Source organism: Stenella coeruleoalba (genome assembly GCF_951394435.1).
Source record: "Stenella coeruleoalba genome assembly, chromosome: 2".
NCBI lineage: Eukaryota > Metazoa > Chordata > Mammalia > Artiodactyla > Delphinidae > Stenella > Stenella coeruleoalba.
Window position 1 is genome coordinate 178,413,834 of NC_137147.1, and position 19,327 is coordinate 178,433,160.

General features: G+C 42.4%; 1 protein-coding gene and 1 pseudogene across 7 annotated transcripts in view; one reads left to right on the plus strand and one right to left on the minus strand.

The window, feature by feature from the left end:
• The window catches only part of CACNB2 (calcium voltage-gated channel auxiliary subunit beta 2), a 401,769-nt gene that overhangs the window by 17,758 nt on the left and 364,684 nt on the right, over window positions 1–19,327 (plus strand). The gene's annotated exons all lie outside the window — the stretch shown is intronic.
• On the minus strand, window positions 12,660–15,659 carry LOC307182593 (signal peptidase complex catalytic subunit SEC11C-like; annotated as a pseudogene). Its single transcript has one exon. The product of its transcript is annotated as a signal peptidase complex catalytic subunit SEC11C-like (transcript).

Below are 19,327 nucleotides of genomic sequence, written 5' to 3' on the forward strand. Positions count from 1 at the left end.
GGAGATTGTGCAAGAACTGCTAACTGTATAAATTCTTGGATTCTGCCAAGGTCAGGGAAACTATGTACATCTGCAAAGAAGAGCCGATCATCAAAGTTAAAGCAGCTTGTGGGGTGCGGTGAGGGCAATGTTAGTAACTGCTCTTCAGTCCCATTACTTCCCTCTTCTATCCTCCTCTCCTCTTCTCTCTCTTTTTTTTATTTCTTCATTTCCTTAAAGATGTGTTCGCCCTGGCTACGTTTATGTACCTGGCGGTATTCCTAAGATGAACAACAAATGCTAAGGGGATGACTGCCAGTTTGCTTTATTTCGATGATCCCACAGCCTGGCAGCTTTCATTCAGTGTTCAGGGTACCCCGTGATCTGAGCTCTCTTCTATGCTCTGCTGAGTGTAGCCAGGACTCGCCAACCGTCTCCACTGATCATTTTGATAGATGACCCAACGGTACCAGCTGGCGTCCTTTGTGCCCAAAGTTGAGCCTTAGAAGTCAACAACTCTTCTTGGACTTTGCAAGCACCGTTATTTTGGTGGGGTTCACGGGGAAGAACTTTGCCACTGATCTGGGATTTTGCTCACCAGTTTATGTTGCGATTGTCAGGAAGTAATCCTTTTGCATCTAAGGGCTTCCAGGATACAAATCGGAATGACAAAATGGAATGAACCAAATATTTAGCAGAAGGTTGCGCGACACTTTTCAGAACACGGTATTCTAAACACATTCCACTGCTTTCCAGTACCATGTTCTTGGGGCTGCTTTTTTGGACCTTTTCTTCGTTCAGATTGGCTTTAAATACAAATGATTAATCACAGAGACACACGGTCTATTTTTTTAGTTTTGTTTTGCAAAAGACAGATTAAACTGTGATAATGATTACAGACTCCAGGCCTGCATAGACGGATATGTTTAAGGTTGGATAAATCTTTCAGCCCTTACATACTGGCTTGTTGCCGTGTTAGGCTGTATTCGTCACAAACACAACTATAAATAATAATGCAGTAGATTTATTGCCACTGTGATTTCCTGTAAATGTCTTTCTGTCTCACTAGGCATTCATTTAGATTTTGTGAATGGCAGAATCTGTCCTGAGTCCTCTGAAGAGCTCTTCTTAAATATATCATATAAAAATATGGAGCTCTTCAAAAAGTCCACTGTTCTTTCCGTGGTGTAGGCCTTTATGTTACTGAGAATGTTTTACTTTTTTCTTTTAGTTGACATGAGTACTTTACAGAGTATTTTTTTAAAGTTCTATTTTGTCCTTCACCATATCACGAGCTTTAACGTGTCTTTTTCAACATAATTTTTGTAGGAGAACAAGGGCGTGGTTATATACCAACCTTCCTCGTTTTCAGCTATTTGGAACACCGACCCTGTAAACTAGTTTTGATTAGGTTTCCTCATTATTAAAATAATTTTGGAGATTGATGCATTTTTTTATGTTTGCCTACCTTTTTTCCACTGAGATAAAAAAATATCACTTTACAACCCAGAATCATTTCTGTAGGTGTTTTTAGACTCTCAGATATATTTCAAATTATAATATACTTTCCACTTATGCCCCATTTTCTTCCATTATTATTCATCTTCTGCTTGGCCAATCCATGCAAAGTCCTAGCTAAATTAGCCCCACTAAATTAATTGAAAACGTACCGGTGATCCAATATGGAGTAATTAGGATTGCTAAGAAAATGGGGTTCCATTAAACAGTGAACTTCCAATAACTTTTCCGAGTCGTGCTGAAGTGAAGGTCAGTTACTTCCTTCCAGGTTAACTGTTTACGTGTCTCAGGTCTTCACAGGCGTCATACCCAAGATAGTAGGCTGATCCAACCAAGGAATAGTTCTGTCTTTCCTATTCTGTCTTTCCTATATGTAAATATCGTCGGCTTCTCTTTGTTCTCTATTAATTTGTTTCTGGAAATCTTCACGCCGATGATTATCAGATGCTAAAGAAGTCCTTTTTGAGAGTTTGGCTGATGTCTCAAATATTTGCAATAGTTCAATTCAACAAGTATTCCCATCTTATCGCATCATTTTTCCACATTCATGACCAAGCATGTGTCTTTACTGCAAAGACCTGAGATGGAGAAAAGGAACGGTTTCTCCCACCCCCGCCCCAGATCTTATCATGATGCTTCCTTTCACCCTCTGCTTATTATTTTTTCTTTAGAGTTTATATGAATTTATTTGTAAAACATTTAGAATAGTGGTTCTCAACTGGGGACAGTTTTGTCCCCCAAGAACATCCGGCAGTGTCTGGAGATATTGCTGGTTTTAACAGCTGGAGGAGGAATGCTACTGGCATTTATCCAGTGGGTGGAGACCAGCGATGCTGCTAGACATCTACAATGCACAGAACGGCCCCCCAGCAAAGAATTCTCCAACCCGGGATGTCAACAGTGACGTGCTTGAGAAACCCTGATTTGAAACAATGCCTTGCTCCTGATAAATGTTATATTAGCTAGTGTGACTTCGATGTGTTATGTTAAAGATTCCCTCTCCACTCAGAGTGAAGATAGACAAGAATAAAAGGGAGCAAGGGGACCAGCGACTCTGTTCTGCATGTACACGACGGGTATAATGCTGAGAACTTTTAGGAGGGTTGCAGGTATTCAAGATGGTGTCTTTAAAACGTTTAGCCCCGTGCCTGGCATGTAGTAGGTGCTCAGTAAATGAGAGACTTTAGGACTACCCCACCTTTGTCATTGATCCCAGTGTCACCCTCTGCTTATTTTAGAGTTTGAGGGTAAAGGAGGGGAAAAAAAAAAACAACAGGAAGATGATCACTGTGGGAGGGAAGAACTTTTATAGAGTCTTCTATTGACTCATAACTGGGAGAAAATATAAAGTTCTTCAGGAAGTCCCTTGCTACCATCTCACCGTCTGTGTCATTCCTGTAAAATGGTCCTTGAGTTTTAAGAGACTTATCTTGGCTTCGAGCTTTACATTTCCCTTCCTATTTCCTTATGTCCTTGATACACGTAGAAAAGTACCAGCTTCCATTCCTTCTTGTACGTGACACCTGGTGACAGGAGAGCCCAGGGGACAGCTTGACTGTTTGGACTTTCTGACAAGGACACTTGGCCTAGACTCTGCTTTCTCCTCTCCATCCTGAGTGTCTGGGCATTGTGACCTCACCAGTTCTTTCCTAGAAGGTGCTATTTTCTCTGAGCCAGGGGTCCTCTTTTTCATGTAGGTGTGACCTTGAAGTTTACTCCCATTCAGATGTCTCGCTCCCATGGAAGGATATGTCCACTTTTCTTTGGCCCAGGTGCTGTATCTGAAAACTGGCCAACCACTTCTTGAAAGCAACCCCCGCCAACCAAAGCAAGCAAACTTTTCATTTGAAAGAAAAATAACGTAGATGGTGTACTAGGGCTGTTGTAACAAAGTACTGCAAACTGGGCGGCTTAAACAACGGAGATTTATTTATTTAAAGTTATTTATTTATTCATTCATTCATTTTTGGCTGCATTGGGTCTTCGTTGCTGCGCGTGGGCTTCCTCTAGTTGCGGCGAGCAGGAGCTACTCTTCATTGCAGTGCGCGGGCTTCTCATTGCGGTGGCTTCTCTTGTTGCGGAGCACGGGCTCTAGGTGCGCGGGCTCAGTAGTTGTGGCTCACGGGCTTAGTTGCTCTGTGGCATGTGAGATCTTCCCGGACCAGGGTTCGAACCCATGTCCCCTGCATTGGCAGGCGGATTCTTAACCACTGCACCACCAGGGACGTCCCAAACAGCAGAAATTTATTGTCACCTGTTCTGGAGGCTAAAACTCTGAGATCAAGGTACTGGCAGGGAAGGAAAGATCTGTCCCAGGCTTCTTTCCTTGGCTTGTAGGTGGCTGTCTTCGTGTTCACATGGTGTTCTCTCTGTTGTGTGTCTGCAATTCCCCTTTTCATAAGGACACCAGTCCTATCAGATTAGGCCCCATCCTAATGACCTCATTTTAATTTAGGTACCTCTATAAAGACCCTATATCCAAATAAAGTCATATTCTGAGGTACTGGGGCTTAGGACGTCAACATATGAATTTGGCAGGGGTGTAATCCAACCCGTAACAGGTGGTCACTCTGTTATAATAAGCATCATATATAATTTGTTTTCTTATACCTTAAATGTTTAACATTGATGATAGACTTACGCTGAAAAGCACTGACCCCAAAATTAACAGAAAAACATCTTTTACTAGAGTATTAAAAGAATAAAAAGGTGCCTTTCCCTCACATATGTCAGTGATCCACATAGAGATGAAACAACCATGTATTTTTGTAAACAGCTCATTAAACTAATATCTCAGTTATGAACCCACTTTGATTTTCTTTATCATATGATCTTTTATTTAGAATATTCCGTTTCTTCAAAGTATAAAAGCTCTTCCTAAGGCCTTGATCACTTATACCCGGGGACAGGTCAGAGGTTTGTAAAACATTTGAAAGGCTCGAGGCTTTTAAACATTGAACTCATCAGCGTAATCCAGAACCTGGTTCTCACTTCAGCATATGAACTGTCGCACATCTGCAGTAAATGTTTTCTTTGCGCTCAGCTTCAGGACAACCACGAGTCCACCCACATACGGACATTTATGCATAGATGTGTGTGTGAGTGTGTATTCTGTGGCTTCGAAGTTTTTCTTTTACCCTTTTCCCTCTCATATTTAAAAACAGAGGTGTATTTTAAAACGTAATTTTATGCCTAAATCATATATGTCAAGATTGGAGCTACTGTTTTAAAATAATTTTTGTACTTGAATTTCTCACAGTGAATTACTGTCCATTGCGTTCTTGCAGTTATGACTTCAAGCTTATAGACGTTTAATAGCAAGAAGAATGAGGAAATAACATCCTCACTTAATCTTTCTCTCTGACAATTACAAGGAGAGCTGCAGCAAGGAGAAAAACCCGTGGTGGGTCAGGATGCCCTGCTATGTGTTAGTTACTTGTGGGGAAAAAAAATCAAAGATCATAGGTTGTCTCTTGCTGATTTATTTGAGGGTGCTTCCTGGTTCTCCAAGGTGAGGTTTATACAGAAGAACAGTACTCTTTTCAAGGTCTTATTTCAAGTGATGTTCCTTTAGGAAGCAGGCTGTGTTTAAGGAGTCCAGACTAGAAATCTCTATGAAAGGTTTCACAGTCAAGTGTGTTGTTAGGATCAATGGCTAGACATGTGCATTTTGGAAACAGTTCACAAGGGATTCTAATGCTCACTTATGATTAAGCACTATTACCTGAAAGGGATCAAGGGATCAGAATGTATCATAAAGAAAAAAAATTAGGTAGCTAGTGGCTACTAGGGAAGTAGTAAACCAAGGCATGACTTACTGACTTATGAATGACCATTCCTGAACTTGAAGTATATACTATAGTAGAAGAACAGAAGACAGTCCTGTGTGAGCCCTGAGGAAGTGACCTTTTAATCTGAATAGTAAGGAGAGATAGCATCTAAGCATTTATCCCGCAAATAGTTATCAGTTTAAAATTCCAATTTAAATGTAACAACTTAATTTAAAATTGAAATTTTTAATGAATAATTTGAAACTTAAAAGGTAAGTGTGCGGTGTGTTTCTGGGGTGGTAAGTACCCATGTGCGTGGAACCGGGGCGTATGGAGAGATGGATGGGAGATGAAGTTGGGAACAAAGGAGTGATCTTGGGGGGCCATGGGGTGTGGTGGCTTGAAGCAGGACCTTGTCTTCTTTGAAGAAAGAATTCAACAAAGAGACAGAGATTGTGCAGCAGATAAAGTGTTTACTGGAAGCAAAGTACGTGTGGAAGACACACAGGCAGACTTGGAGTGAGTCGAGCCCAATAGGGGTGGCTGTGATTGCTTATATGGGGGCAGTTTTCCGAGTTCCCTTTGGCCACTTATCTCATTCATGCCCATATTTGTTCTGACTCAGGGCCCTACCCGATTGGCACATGCATCTTTCAGCCAAGATGGATTCCAGTGCAAGGGTTTCTGGGAGGTTGGCAGGACATATTATGGGCTGGCACCCCTTCCCTTCTCTGACCCCTGAGGACCTTTTCTGTGCACGTGTGGTCTGGGAGGTCTTGACCATGAGGATGAGAAAAATGTGGTCGCCTTATCTTTTACTCAAGCAGGGCTCTGCCCCTGTGGTATCTTTATCTCCAAGTGTCAACAAGAGACTGGTTACAGCTACTCAGCCTGGGGCCCAGCTAACTCCCGCCTCAGGAGGCCACCAGATCCCAGACGCCTCTGTGCCATGATGGGTTGTGATGCAACGTCCTGGGGCGGGGAAAGGTTTGCAAGAATGCACTAATGGGTTGGCTCATTGGAAGAGCAACTGGTGTCAAAGAAACTATTTGAGTAAAAATGATAGTGACTGCTGACACTGTGCCAGCCACTCTGATAAGCACTTTATTTCATCATTAGCACAGCTCGCTGAGGTGGGCACCATTAGAATCCTCATTGAAGAGATGATGAGTTCAGGCCTACAAAGGTTAATAACTTGCTCAAGTTCAGACACTTAAAAAGGACGCAGTGTTTATTATGTCAAATCGGTGTCCTCTTGGGAATGTCTAGGTGTTTGTTGCGCAATGAGAAACTTCAGACAATGGTGATGGTACTGAAAATCTGGGAGAAGGTGGCATGGCGGTTCTGGGTCATGGGGCCAAGGGCAGCGACTGTGACTGTTGACTCTTCGTGGAAGGCATGGGGTCCAGCCACCGAGCCACGACTCTGCTAGGGCTGGACATAGGAGTGAGTCCCAGGGGCTGAGGTGGCCTCAGGGTCCAGCACCATCAAAGACTCGGGAGGGTCACCTCTTTAGTACTGAGCACATATGAAGAGAGAGAGGTAGAGGTGTTCACAGTTAGGAAATCTGAGTGGAGGTTATGCAGGTGTTTTTTTTATTTTATGGAAGCATAGTTGTTTACAATGTTGTGTTTAACTTCTGCACAGCAAAGTGATTCAGTTATACATACATACATTCTTTTTCATCTTCTTTTCCGTTATGGTTTATCACAGGATATTGCATATAGTCCCCTGTGCTCTACAGTAGGACCTTGTTTATCCATCCTCTATATACTAGTTTGCATCTGCTCATCCCAAACTCCCACGCCATCCCTCCCCCACCCTCCCTCCCCCTTGGCAACCACAAGTCTGTTCTGTGTGTCTGTGAATCTGTGTCTGTCTCACAGGTATGTTGATTTGTGACATACATTAGATTCCACATATGAGTGATATCATATGGTATTTGTCTTCCTCTGACTTACTTCACTTAGTATGATCATCTCTAGGTCCACCCATGTGGCTGCAAATGGCATGAGTTCATTCCTTTTTATGGCTGAGTCATATTCCATTGTATATATGTACCACCTCTTTTTCCATTCACCTGTTATGGACAGTTAGGTTGTTTCCATATCTTGGCTGTTGTGAACAGCGCTGCTGTGAACAAAGGGGTGCATGGATCTTTCGAATTACAGTTTTGTCTGGATATATGCCCAGGAGTGGAATTGCTGGATCCTAGGGTAGCTCTGTTTTTAGTTTTTTACTCTCCGTAGTGGCTGCACCAATTTACATTCCCACCATCAGTGTAGGAGGGTCCCTTTTCTCCACACCGTCTCCAGCATCTGTTAGTTGTAGACTCTTTAATGATGGCCATTGTGACCGATGTGAGGTGGTACCTCTTTGTGGTTTTGATTTATGCAGGTATTACTAACTGTACCTGTCTTTACATTTTTCTATAGGTTTGAAAATTTTCAAAATAGCTAGGGGCAAGAGGAAGACGTAGGGGGGGTGGGAGTGGGCGGGGTGCGAGGTAAAGTGAAGGGCAGAAGCTCTTGTGAGAGAGACGAGGACCCCAGGGTGAGGCTCAGAGGGGGTGTTCAGTGAACACCTGCCCCACCGGCACACAGAGAACGGGCAGTGTCGCACTCTCAGAGGTTCCATAGCCGTGGCCGGCCTGCCTGCCCGCCTCTCCAGAGAGGTTTCTGGGCTGAAGGACCTGACAGAGCACAGCTAGAGGCAGAGGCTGATGTTTTCTACCGGCAACCTTATCAGCGTTTTGCATTTTTTTTAAATCTGTTAAGAGTTCTCCAGTAGATAAAATAAAACCACACGCCAACACAATATAAACAGGTTTTCCTCATCATCACCAAGTTGAAGGAGGTTAGAGGGATGGTAGCCCCAGACAGCTGCTTCTCTTAATGTCATGTTGTGGCTTTTTCAGTGAATGTGTGCAAACCCTTTTAAACCCGTGCTGCGGTCTTTTCCCCCCGGAGTAGAAGTAGTTAGCTCCTAGATGTTGAGAATCAGCCATTCTCTCTCTGCCTCAGGCCGTTTGTTTGCAGAGAGCAGTCATTTGAGAAAATTAGGTTGTTTGGTTACCGAGAGACACTGCCCTTTGCCCTATTTAATTACCCTCTTTTGGAAGAAGAATTGCTTAGTGTCTGTTAGACAGCTCTGCATGCTAATGGTCTTTGGGGAGCTGTTTACAATATTCCCATAAAACAGGTCAAAACAGTTTTACTAGCCTTTTCCACAGTTGCTCTCCATCGCAGTTAATACAGGAAGCGTCAGCATCCTGAAGATGTGATATGTCATAAAAATATAATAAACTGTATTTTAATGATTAAAAAAAAAAAGAAGATTGCATGTAGCCTGATTTTCAAACACAGTCGTTTCAGGACCACACACCAGTGTTTAGTCTTTTTTATTCAAAGCAGAAGAGCAACTGGGGATTGAAGGTTTGAAGGTATCTACACTTTCTTATGAAGTGATGCCTCTGACTAACTTTTGGTTGTTTATGAAAACTACATGGCAAACAGACCAGGTACTGATATATCTGTACTTCCTGACTCTGCTAGACTTTATTTGTACTAAGTTCTCTTTACTGGCCCTCATTTACCCAAAGCTGCTTGTTCATTCATTGATTCATTTATTCACCAACGTGTGGCATGTCTTTGCCAGGCACCGGGCCAGACAGAGAATAAAATAACCAGGTTCTTTCCAGTTTTAAGATAAGTAAGTCCTAGGGATGTAATGTACAGCGGGGTGACTGTCATTATCAATACCGTCGTGTATATTTGAAAGCTGCTAACAGTAAGTCTTCAACATTCTCATCACGAAGAAAACAAAGTTGTAACTTTATGTGGTGGTAGATGTTAACTAGGCTTACTATGGTGACCATTTCACAATGTATACATGCATCGAATCATTAAGTTGTACCCCTAAAATGAATCCGATGTGATGTGTCGATTATATCTCAATAAAATAACAAGGTACCTAGGTTAAAATACTAAAGCATTTTATTAAATGTATTAGTGCTTTAAAGTCCACTGTTAGGAGTTTGGTAATAGAGGTGCTTGCAAAATGGGTTGGGTCCGTGGGGCGGGATGGGGGAGGAACTGATGAATTCTATCATGGGAAATGGAGGACATGTCACAAAGGAGGTCTGGTTTGAGCTGGATGTTGAAAGATGGGGAGAAATGTTCTAGGGGGAGAAACTGGGAAGGATGCGCCAGGCTGAGAAAGCTCGTCCTGTGTCAAGGCAGAAAAAAGGGCAGAAAAATGACATGTTCCATCTGCTGTGACTGGTGGGCGGGAGATGAGGCCAAACAGGTCTATGGAGGACACAGCATCCCTGCCCCGTGCGCCCCCTGGAGCACACCTGTGGGTCCTCTGGCGTTTCCCTCCAGGACCGCTTCTGTCCCAGAGACGTTTCCGCATCTTTCCAATACCTTCTTCACATCCATCGGTTCTGCCTAAACTGTTCAGAACCTACTCCATCTCAGTAAGCACCAAATAAGGGTTTTCTCTCTTAGCTCTCTCTTTACATGGGGGGCATTTTAAAGGGCAAGATGGATATTAACAAATGCCACATGCCTTCGAACTTACCTTCAAACTGATGTCAGGTTGACCCTGGATGTTTACATTTCTGTGGTTTGAAGAGTTGTAGGTTTCTGGGTCAAAAATGTGCTTTGTTTTAGATTTCATGTCAAAAACGATCTCTTGAGAAAGTTGTATAATTTAAAAAGCGGTCTCTGAATAGGAGTTGACCTTATATCCGTAATATGTGACTATATATGTACATATATATGTATAAATGTGTACACATTTCCTTCTATGTATGACTTTCGGGGTAATGTATATATTCTAACATTATTATTAAGGTCATAAGTATTTCTGTTGTAAGTTGGCAGTGATCAATCGTAAAGCATCCAGGCAGTTCAAATCTGAATTAATTGATAAGCACATCTCTTTAGGAGCTCCTTTATTTTAATCTGCAAACATAACTCTTCCTGGATATGTGTTTAGGAAATTATGTACACTTTCTTACTTTGAGGATAGTTATTTGTGCACCAGTTCTTTCGCCTGAAGAGGTCTAGTCCCCATCGGGAAAGAGGAGGCAAAAAGTGTTGAGGGTCCCCAGACCTCCGCAGAGGGGCAGAGAGAAGGAAAGAATTGAACAGAGCTGGGAAGTGCTTTGAATTCTCTCTCAAACTTCTAGATCCCAGTGGCTTCCCATTTTCCTTCCCAATTACCGAGACTAAAACCGGAAAGTTTCTAGAGCCCTGAGGCCAGACCTCCCCAATCCCGTTACCCCACCCCCATCCTGTTTTTAAAGGGAAAGTTGCCTAGAGTCATTCGCTAAGGAAACAATGGAACAGATTGGGGATGGTGGGAGAGGGGATTGCCAGAGACTGGGGGGCACACCCGGTGTTTTCTTTCTCACTGACTACTCAACCCTGCAGCTCATTTCAGAAATGCTTGCGTTGACTGTGGAAGTCGACTGTGGAACAGATTAGCCTAAATAACCTTATTATACCAATAATAACTGCAGTAGCATAGAATCTCAAGGAAATTCAGGAGTGATAATACTGGGTCATTGGTAGTCATTTTTTTAAAAAGAAAACTAGCTCCTTTTGTTTGATAAATGTGACCTGTATTAGAAAAAATATGTCCTGTGGTACATGAGGATAACAGGTGATTCCACTTCAGATATCTGCTATCATCATCCTTGTTTTATGTTTCAAATAAATCATAAAATACCAATATAATATTTATATGTTTATTCTCATCGAGGCTCTGCTACTCAGTACCTCTGTGACCTGGTAAAGTTACTAGAACTCTCAGGTCCTCTGGGAAGAAGGACAATAATACAGAACTGGTAGGGGAAGCAGGCATTCAGCTTGGTCACAAACACATCTATTCTCTGAGGGAAGACAAAACATCCACTCAGTGATGGCAGCTTTAAGCCGGGTGTCATAGCCAAGGACCTGAGTGCAAAACTACCTGCTTAGCCAAGCAAATGAGGCTTCTCCCCCAGGTCCCCACCCACCACCTGTTCCAAGCAGTGTTTGTTGTAAGCGCCTTCGGTGTGGAAGTTCTGGGAGAACCATTTGTGATGCCTCCACATCTAAGAAAAAATCATGCCGACGTTCCGTATTTCCTGGAGCTGGATTTGTTTTCAATTGTTGTTGTTTGCCTGTTGTTTACTTCCTTTGTCAAAGGCTGCTCTGGAGGCTGGTAATCAGGCGGAAGGCGCGGCTGCTGAATAAATCAGCTGCTAGGAGGGTTTTCAATCAACAGACAATGTGATGTTTTCTCCCCAGAAACTGATTTTGAGCAAAGCATTTTACATCAGAGGGCCTTCGTTCAGCAAAAATGTGATTTCTGGGTGATATCTTAGTCTAGATCTGAATCCCCCCTTCTCTTTTTTTTCCCCCTGAATCTCTATTTAGAATCCATCAATCACTTTTCACTGCCATTCTTTTCATTCTCTGCCTCAGGAGCTCAAGGATCCATTTTGTCCATTCAGTTTTCCCCATTTTACTCAGACATTGAATACAAGCTTCCAGTTTTTTGATCGACATGCTTTCTTCTTCAGGTGCTGTGTCACCATGGAAGGTTGGCCTAGGTGATTTAGTGGAAAATTAGTTGGACCATAGAAATCCAGTTTGAAAAGCAGATGTGTTATTTTCCCCAAATGGAAGCACCTGGAGAATGATTTTTAACTGTGGCACCTTTACATAGGCCAGTGGTGATAATTTGACCAGGGCTTGGGTTTCCCTGCAAAGACCTGATAAAACCTACTTAATCTGGAGACTTGTTACTTTTCCACAGTCTGTTCCCAGCCACGAGATTTTTAAAAACAACGGTTTTCTTCTGTTTAGTTCATTCTGAATCTGCATCTTGAGTATACATGATAAATGGTGATTGGGCACCCAGATTAGCCTAAATAACCTTATTATACCAATAATAACTGCAGTAGCATGGAATCTCAAGGAAATTCAGGAGTGATAATACTGGGTCATTGGTGGTAATTAAAAAAAAAAAAACTAGCTCCTTTTGTTTGATAAATATGACCTGTGTTAGAAAAAGGATGTCCTGTTGTGCATGAGGACATCTGCGTGTTTACCAGGTGATTCCACTTCAGATATCTGCTATCATCATCCTTGTTTTATGCTTCAAATAAATCATAAAATACAATTACAAACATAATATTTATATGTTTATAATACTATAATTTATAAATGCAATTTCTAGATTATATTTATTATATTATATTAGAAATACAATATAATTGATAAATATGATCTAAATACTTATAAATTATATTATATGATATATTAAATAAATAATAAAATATTCAGTATTTTTTAGAACCTGCTGAAAATATCTGTTATCGTTCTTGTTTTTTGTTTATTTTCAGGGACGAATCATTTATTCGAACAAGACAAAAATGTCTCCACATTGTTTCCTTTTATACAGAAAGAGGAACATTTCAAATATATTAGCTTCTCTCTTTTTCAACAGAATTTATTTCAGTCTGGTCCCAGGAACTGCCTTTCATTTTAGGGTTCACGTTTTAGTAACACGTATGCGCCCATTACAACCCAAAGAGCACACCTGGATTTTGGATGGTCATTCATTATTATGGTGACCATGCCAACCTATGGTGAAAACCCTCTGGCTCTCCCCAACATGTCCCTCTTTTCGAGCCAGCACTGGCCTTTTTTGTACTAGCCTCTATCCCCAACGTCATTATTGTCTCCCCTGGTCAGAAATTTGATGTCTCCATTATCTTTTTCATGAACTTTGATAACTCTGTGAACTATTGGAATGTCTCGTCTTTCGACTTTAAAAGCAACGATTTCAGCAGCTCTAATCGGGTGTTCCAGGGAATTTGTTAGGAACAGAAGGTGACCCCTGTGAAAGGCTGGCCCACGCTGTCACTCAGCACCTCCACGATGGGACTCCCGCTGCCAGTGAGGACGATCAGGCCTTTCCAGACCATGAGCGCAGAAGACACAGTCATGGCGAAGTTTAAGACCAAGTAATAGAGCTGGTGCTTGTTCATCTTCCTCGGGTCCCCAAAGGTGTCCAAGCCGGACGCGGGGAGATGTGACCCCACGGTGCCCATGCGCACCATGCCGGGCTCTCTGGGGGCCGAGGCGGCCCACGGGCTCCAGGTGTCACAGACAGCTGCGGAGCACCGGCCAGATCCCCACCCAACGGCCTTCATCATTCTTGTTTTCTGATTAAATGCAGGTGGTTTTCTCTGAATATAAAATTAATATACGCTCACTTAAAAATAATTCAGAAAAGAAAGACTGCTTTGTGATTCCACGACCCAGATCTATTTACATTTTAAGATAACATGTGGAGAATTTGTGATAAAAGATATGGTGACAATATTGGCCTCTGAATGAAGTCCTCTGACTGAGTTCACTTCAGTTTGGAGGACTTTACTCAATCGATTGTAGACTTTGGACCAAATGCTTGTATTTTATAAGGTGGGTATTTTATACAAGGTAGTGCAGACCGACTCCTTCATTAGAAAATTTGCCTTCTTGGATCACAGCATTTGTCTCCTTGGTCGCCATTTGTACTTATGGACCCGTTCTTCCCCTTTGTTCACATCTCCCCTCCAGTTTCCCTGTGTTCATCTTCGAAGGATCCTTCTTTCTGGAAGGGACATCAGTTAGAATCCTCTGTGTCAGGAGCCTGCACACAGGACCCAGGCTGGCTTAAGCAAAAAGGAGGTGTGGGGCTCATTGAACTTTCAGGCCCAGGCGTCAGTGACTGGAATGGCACCTCTGTCCTTGGGCGCCTGGTTTCTCTCCATCTCTCGCCTCTGCTCCCCCCGATGTGTGCTTCATCCTCAGCCCTAGGTGGTGGCAAGATGGTGCCCGACAGCATCAGGCTTCCATCCTTCCAAGTTCATGTTCTGTTGCCCCTCACTGACTGTGACTTGAGTGATCGTGCAGCCGTGGATGGAGAGCTCAGGCTGTGGTCTCTGATCCACTGATGGGCCAGACCCAAGCCGCATGCTCACTCGGGAGGATGAAGAGGCAGGGAGAAAAGTCAGCTCCATATAAGACACGTGGATTAGGAGGGAGAAAGGTGGCGACTTCCAGGGGAATATCCAAGAGCTGTTACCAGGGGAAGAGTGAACGGGTTTAGGATGGTGGCAAAAAGAGCTGAGGTCCACTTCAGAGGATGAATGAAGCCTTTAGACCTGTGAGCTCTCAAGTTCCTAGGGGGGCTCAGGAAAACACCATACCCCAGGTGTAGGTGCACGAAGAAATCATTGCAACCCCTCAAGCCTTCTTCCAACCGTACTATGCTTTCTCCCATCTAGAAGCAAGTGTATTCCTAGTGGGAATGAGTGAGTCTGAGAAAAGATATCTTCCTGGAAATATGTATGTACATTTATGTGTCTAGAAATATGTGTTCATGAGCATGTGTGCTGCCCCTATAATTTTGAAAGTATCAAATCTTAGTCTTTGTTATAAAACCACTCCAGTTACCAGTGTAAAATTAGAATGTTTCAGTGGTGTATGTGTGCGTTATGTGTGTTGGTGTATGTGTGTTGAAAAAGCCCATGTGGGTACCAGAGGACTGGCTAAATCGAATTATCACGGTCTTAATAAAATTTGAGTGGCGCTAATGTGCTCAAGGCAGAGGAGAGAGTTTGGCTGGTTTTAGAAACCAAGAAGTCGTGTTCTTGATTTTTTTTTTTTTTAGCTTGAATATAGTATTGTCAGGTTTTACCACAAGACTAGACACCTTAAGGGAATTTAATGAGATGTTTGAGAATCTTACTAATTGGGGCAAATTAAGATATTAAGGTTGAGATTGTATTTTGTTTTAAGGAGTAATCATAACTTTTGCTTGGGGTCTTAATTCAGTGGAAAGGAAGGTTTCATTTGCCGGTTCGTGAGGTGTTCAACACAGTGTGCGTTACCATTGGCTTTGTCATTAAAAGTACCCGCGACGCCCGTCCAGAGAAAACTGTTGTCCTTGTTCTCAGATCTCTGTAGTAAGGATTTTTTTGGTTGTGAATGTCAGAATCCCATCTGAAACTCACATAAGCAAAAGGGAATTTGTTTCCACTCATAACTGTCATAACTTGTTTCCACTCATAACTGTCAAAGGCCTGGATGTTATTAGAAATGATAAGATGCTGGTAGGACTCTGTCTCCTGCCTAGGTATTGGAGTCTCTCCTACCACAGACCAGATTTCACCGTGTAGGCCGGGACATAACAGTTGGAAGCCCCAGGCTCCCTTCCTGCCATCTTTGATAACAAATAAAAGGCTGTTGCTTCCTGTTCCCCTTTTCTAATTCCATTTCAAAGAACCACCGAGAAGGACTCTTCATTGACCTGCTTTAGTTCAGGTACCGCCTTTTGGACCAGTCTCTGTGGGCAAGGATGAAGTAGCATGGTGGACCAGTTTGGCTAAAATGTGTGTGTCAAGGGTGGGCAGATGGCGTGGTTAGAGTGGGGGAAGGACAGACCAAGGAAGGAGGGTGGGGGTTGCTATCAGAAGAAGTCAAAAAGGAGTGCGCGGCAAGCCAGTTATCAGTGGGAAGAGTTGACTTCTGTTACCCACGATGCTCGTATGAGCGCCTCTTCAGAAAGCGGACATCTCAGAGACATGGGCCCTTTATCACACTCTCTGTCTTCCCCATGAAGTAACGGAGCCTCACTGGAGGCACAGATCCAGAAGAAGGATCGAGCAAGGTGGAAGGTTAAAAGATCTACTCTCTCGGGGAATTACATAACCAACGTCTTTCAAGGTGTGAAAAGCTAGCCCTTCCATCTGAGTAGTTGATCGAAAATGCTTTTATCTTGGATTTCACTCTTCCCCTTAGGTTCCATTCACATTGGGCTTTCTAGTTTCCCAGGCCTGTTTTCATACACCATTTCTTTCCAACTAGACAGTCTCTTCTGAAGGTCTGGAAATAGAAGTTCAGAGAAGTTTGGCCCAAGGTCCCAGAGCTACGAAAGGGCAGAGGCAGGGTTTAACTCCGGTGCTCACCACACCACACCAGGCTCTCTTGGTCGTTAGGTTCTGTTTTCATCTTAGTGTCACGAGTATTCACTGCTAAAAGCCTACACCCGTCTTACTTTACCTTCAACGTGTGTCTTAATCCACAAGTGTTAAGACTGGCGTGTTTATTTCAGTCACTTAGTGGCAGGATTGCCTAGCCACTTCGAGCACAGACTCTGGACTCGGACTGCCCGCATTCGAGTCCAAACTCTCTAGTTCTCAGACTTCAAGCAAGTAACTTAACCTTTGTGAGTTTCAGTCTCTCTTCAAATGGGAAGAATGATAAGACCTATCTTAGAAAGCTGTTTTGAGAAATGGAAAAGCTGATGGAGATGCAGGAAAGCTACTTCATCAAATACTCTGATTTACATTAGCACCCTCCCTCGCTGGGACAGGGTGAATGGATGAATATTGGCTTGAAAGGCGCTAATAACAGATTCAGGTCAGCGGCTTATTTTAGGTCCGCGTACATATCATTACAGGATACCCACAGGTGAAAGATGTATTTGTGACGGAAGGAGCCTGGAACATGTTAAGAAAGGTTTCTTAAGAGCTGTGGGCCATAGGAACTTTAGGTTTGATTTTGACTTTCGGAGGTGGGTTAGGAGTCCTTAAAAAAGCAAGTTTGTAGTTTAGTGTTTTCTGCCTTTGAATTAGGAGGTAAGTGATGAGTCACTGAGGTTTCTGAATATGGGGAGACATGCTTCCAACTGTCCAACTTGTTTCCCATGACATGTTTTCTTACACGAAAAGCAAGGACATGGTATGTCTTGTGGATGTTCAGATGTTGGTATCCCCCGGTCGGGCTGTGTCTTGTTACATTTTTGTAGGATTTTAAAATGCTTAGCAATTCACTGAGACTTTCAAACGTTTGGATTTTACATTTCCATCAAGTGACACAAACATCCTTGCAAATTAGTAAGCTCAGGGTGGTTTTCCAGCAGAAAGTGAAGCTGCTGAGTCTGGAATGGCCTCTATGAAATGAGTAAATTTGTACTGAATTTGATTAGTACAAATTTAGTTATAGAAAGTGAAAAAGAGACTATTCTGTAATCGCTACTGAATGGAGACTCTGTTCTCTAACAGTTACCTTCTAAATGCTTTGAAAAGGTGCCTTGTCTTTGTTTAGTTTGGCCATTATTTGAGAGAATAAAAATTTAACACCTTAGAAAGTGGGGCTCTGAGGCACTTTTATTTCTGACTTCACATTTGCTTTATTGTTTTCCCTGATTCAGTCACCACAGTGAGTATGTGAGCCAGATGGCTGTTCTTTCTAACATTCATCCAGACTTCAACAGAATTTAGATTCGTCGAGCACAGCCTTCAGACTGTTTTTCCCTTGGACTAATACAAATGCTTAAAAAAACAAATTCATCTTAGAGAATTGAGACTTTTCACTTTGATTTCAAGACTTAAAAAACAAATGTAGGAACACAAATCCAAAGGAAGAGCGTTAGAGCATCAGTGTCATACAATTATTTATAAATAAAATATTAATATGTGATATATCAATAAAATAACCTTTAAACATGCTCTATGAACCATCTTCATCCGGAGATTGGCACATATGCAGCCACATGGATGGACCTAGAGATGATCACACTGAGTGAAGTAAGTCAAAGACAAATGTCATATGACATCACTCATGTGGAATCTAAAAAAAAAATGGTACAAATGAACTTATTTACAAAACAGAAATAGACTCACTGACGTAGAAAACAAACTTACGGTTACCAAAGGGAAAGGGGGTAGAGATCAATTAGGAGGTAGGGATTAACATACACACGCTATTATATACAAAATAGATAATCAAGGACCTACTGTAGAGCACGGGGAACTCTACTCAATATCTTGTAATAACCTATAATGGAAGAGATTGTAAACAAAGAAAAAAATATGTGTATGTCACTGAATCACTTTGCTGTACACCTGAAATTAACACAACATTGCAAATCAGCTATGTGTTGATAAAAATTAAAAAAAAAATTTCTATCTGGCTGATGAGCATTTACCTCCCAATAGGGTCTTGTTTTTAAATCCGTTTAAATAAATCTATAGGATCTTGGGTTTTCCACAGCTCTTAGTATTAAACACAACGTAATTATGTAGATCAGTGTCAGCCTTTGCATCGTGCCGCCTGCGATACATGTTTAAGAAGTCAGTCGCTGCTGTCAGTCTCCACATTGGCGCCCGTGTGGTCACGAGGGGTCTCCTTTGACTGAAGGCCTCAGTGAAGTAGGCAGAGACTTGAACAGAGAGATCTATCCCCTCGAACACATCCTTGGTCACCTTACCCTCTACTGGCTGACTTTGTTGCACATTAAATGAGCAAGATGGATGCAAGTCAAAGGATTGGGTCAGAATAAAGCTATTATGTATGAAGAAAAAATGAGAATGATTGAAATGTTAAATCAACATTCAGTACCAAAAGTTTTAGGAGCGTTCATTTTGTTCAAGTTAAGGTTCCTATTTGCTAAGTGTTTGGAAATCTCTCTCTCTCTCTACACACACACACACACACACACACACACACACACACACGTACACACATCTATACATATGCGGAGCCACTGCCACGGGACTGGGGACTCCAGTCTTCTTGTTTTTTAAATTCAAAACATGTCCCCCACCCACCAACTCTTGTGGTGTCCAGTAGAAAGCAAGCACAGTGTGTGCTTCTCCAGTAGAAACTTAGGGTGGGGAGTGAGTTCTTGCTGTTGTACTTGCAACAGACACTTTCAGAGCATTGAGATTGGATTGAATTCTGAATTCAGCACATTAGAGATGGGGACACATTTCTTGTCTTCATCAGAGTCATTCCTTGTATGCCAAGGAAAATTGTGTACTTCGATTCATGACCACACGATGTTTCCTCGTATTATTCCATGAGTGTCTGCATATTTGGCTTCGTACAAGCAGGGTGAGGAAAGGGAAAGCCTCAGTGATTGTGAGGGGGATTGACAAGGACCTACCACCCAACACCCAACAGAGGACATTGCCTGATTGGGTCTCTGATCCCAGGAAACTTAGC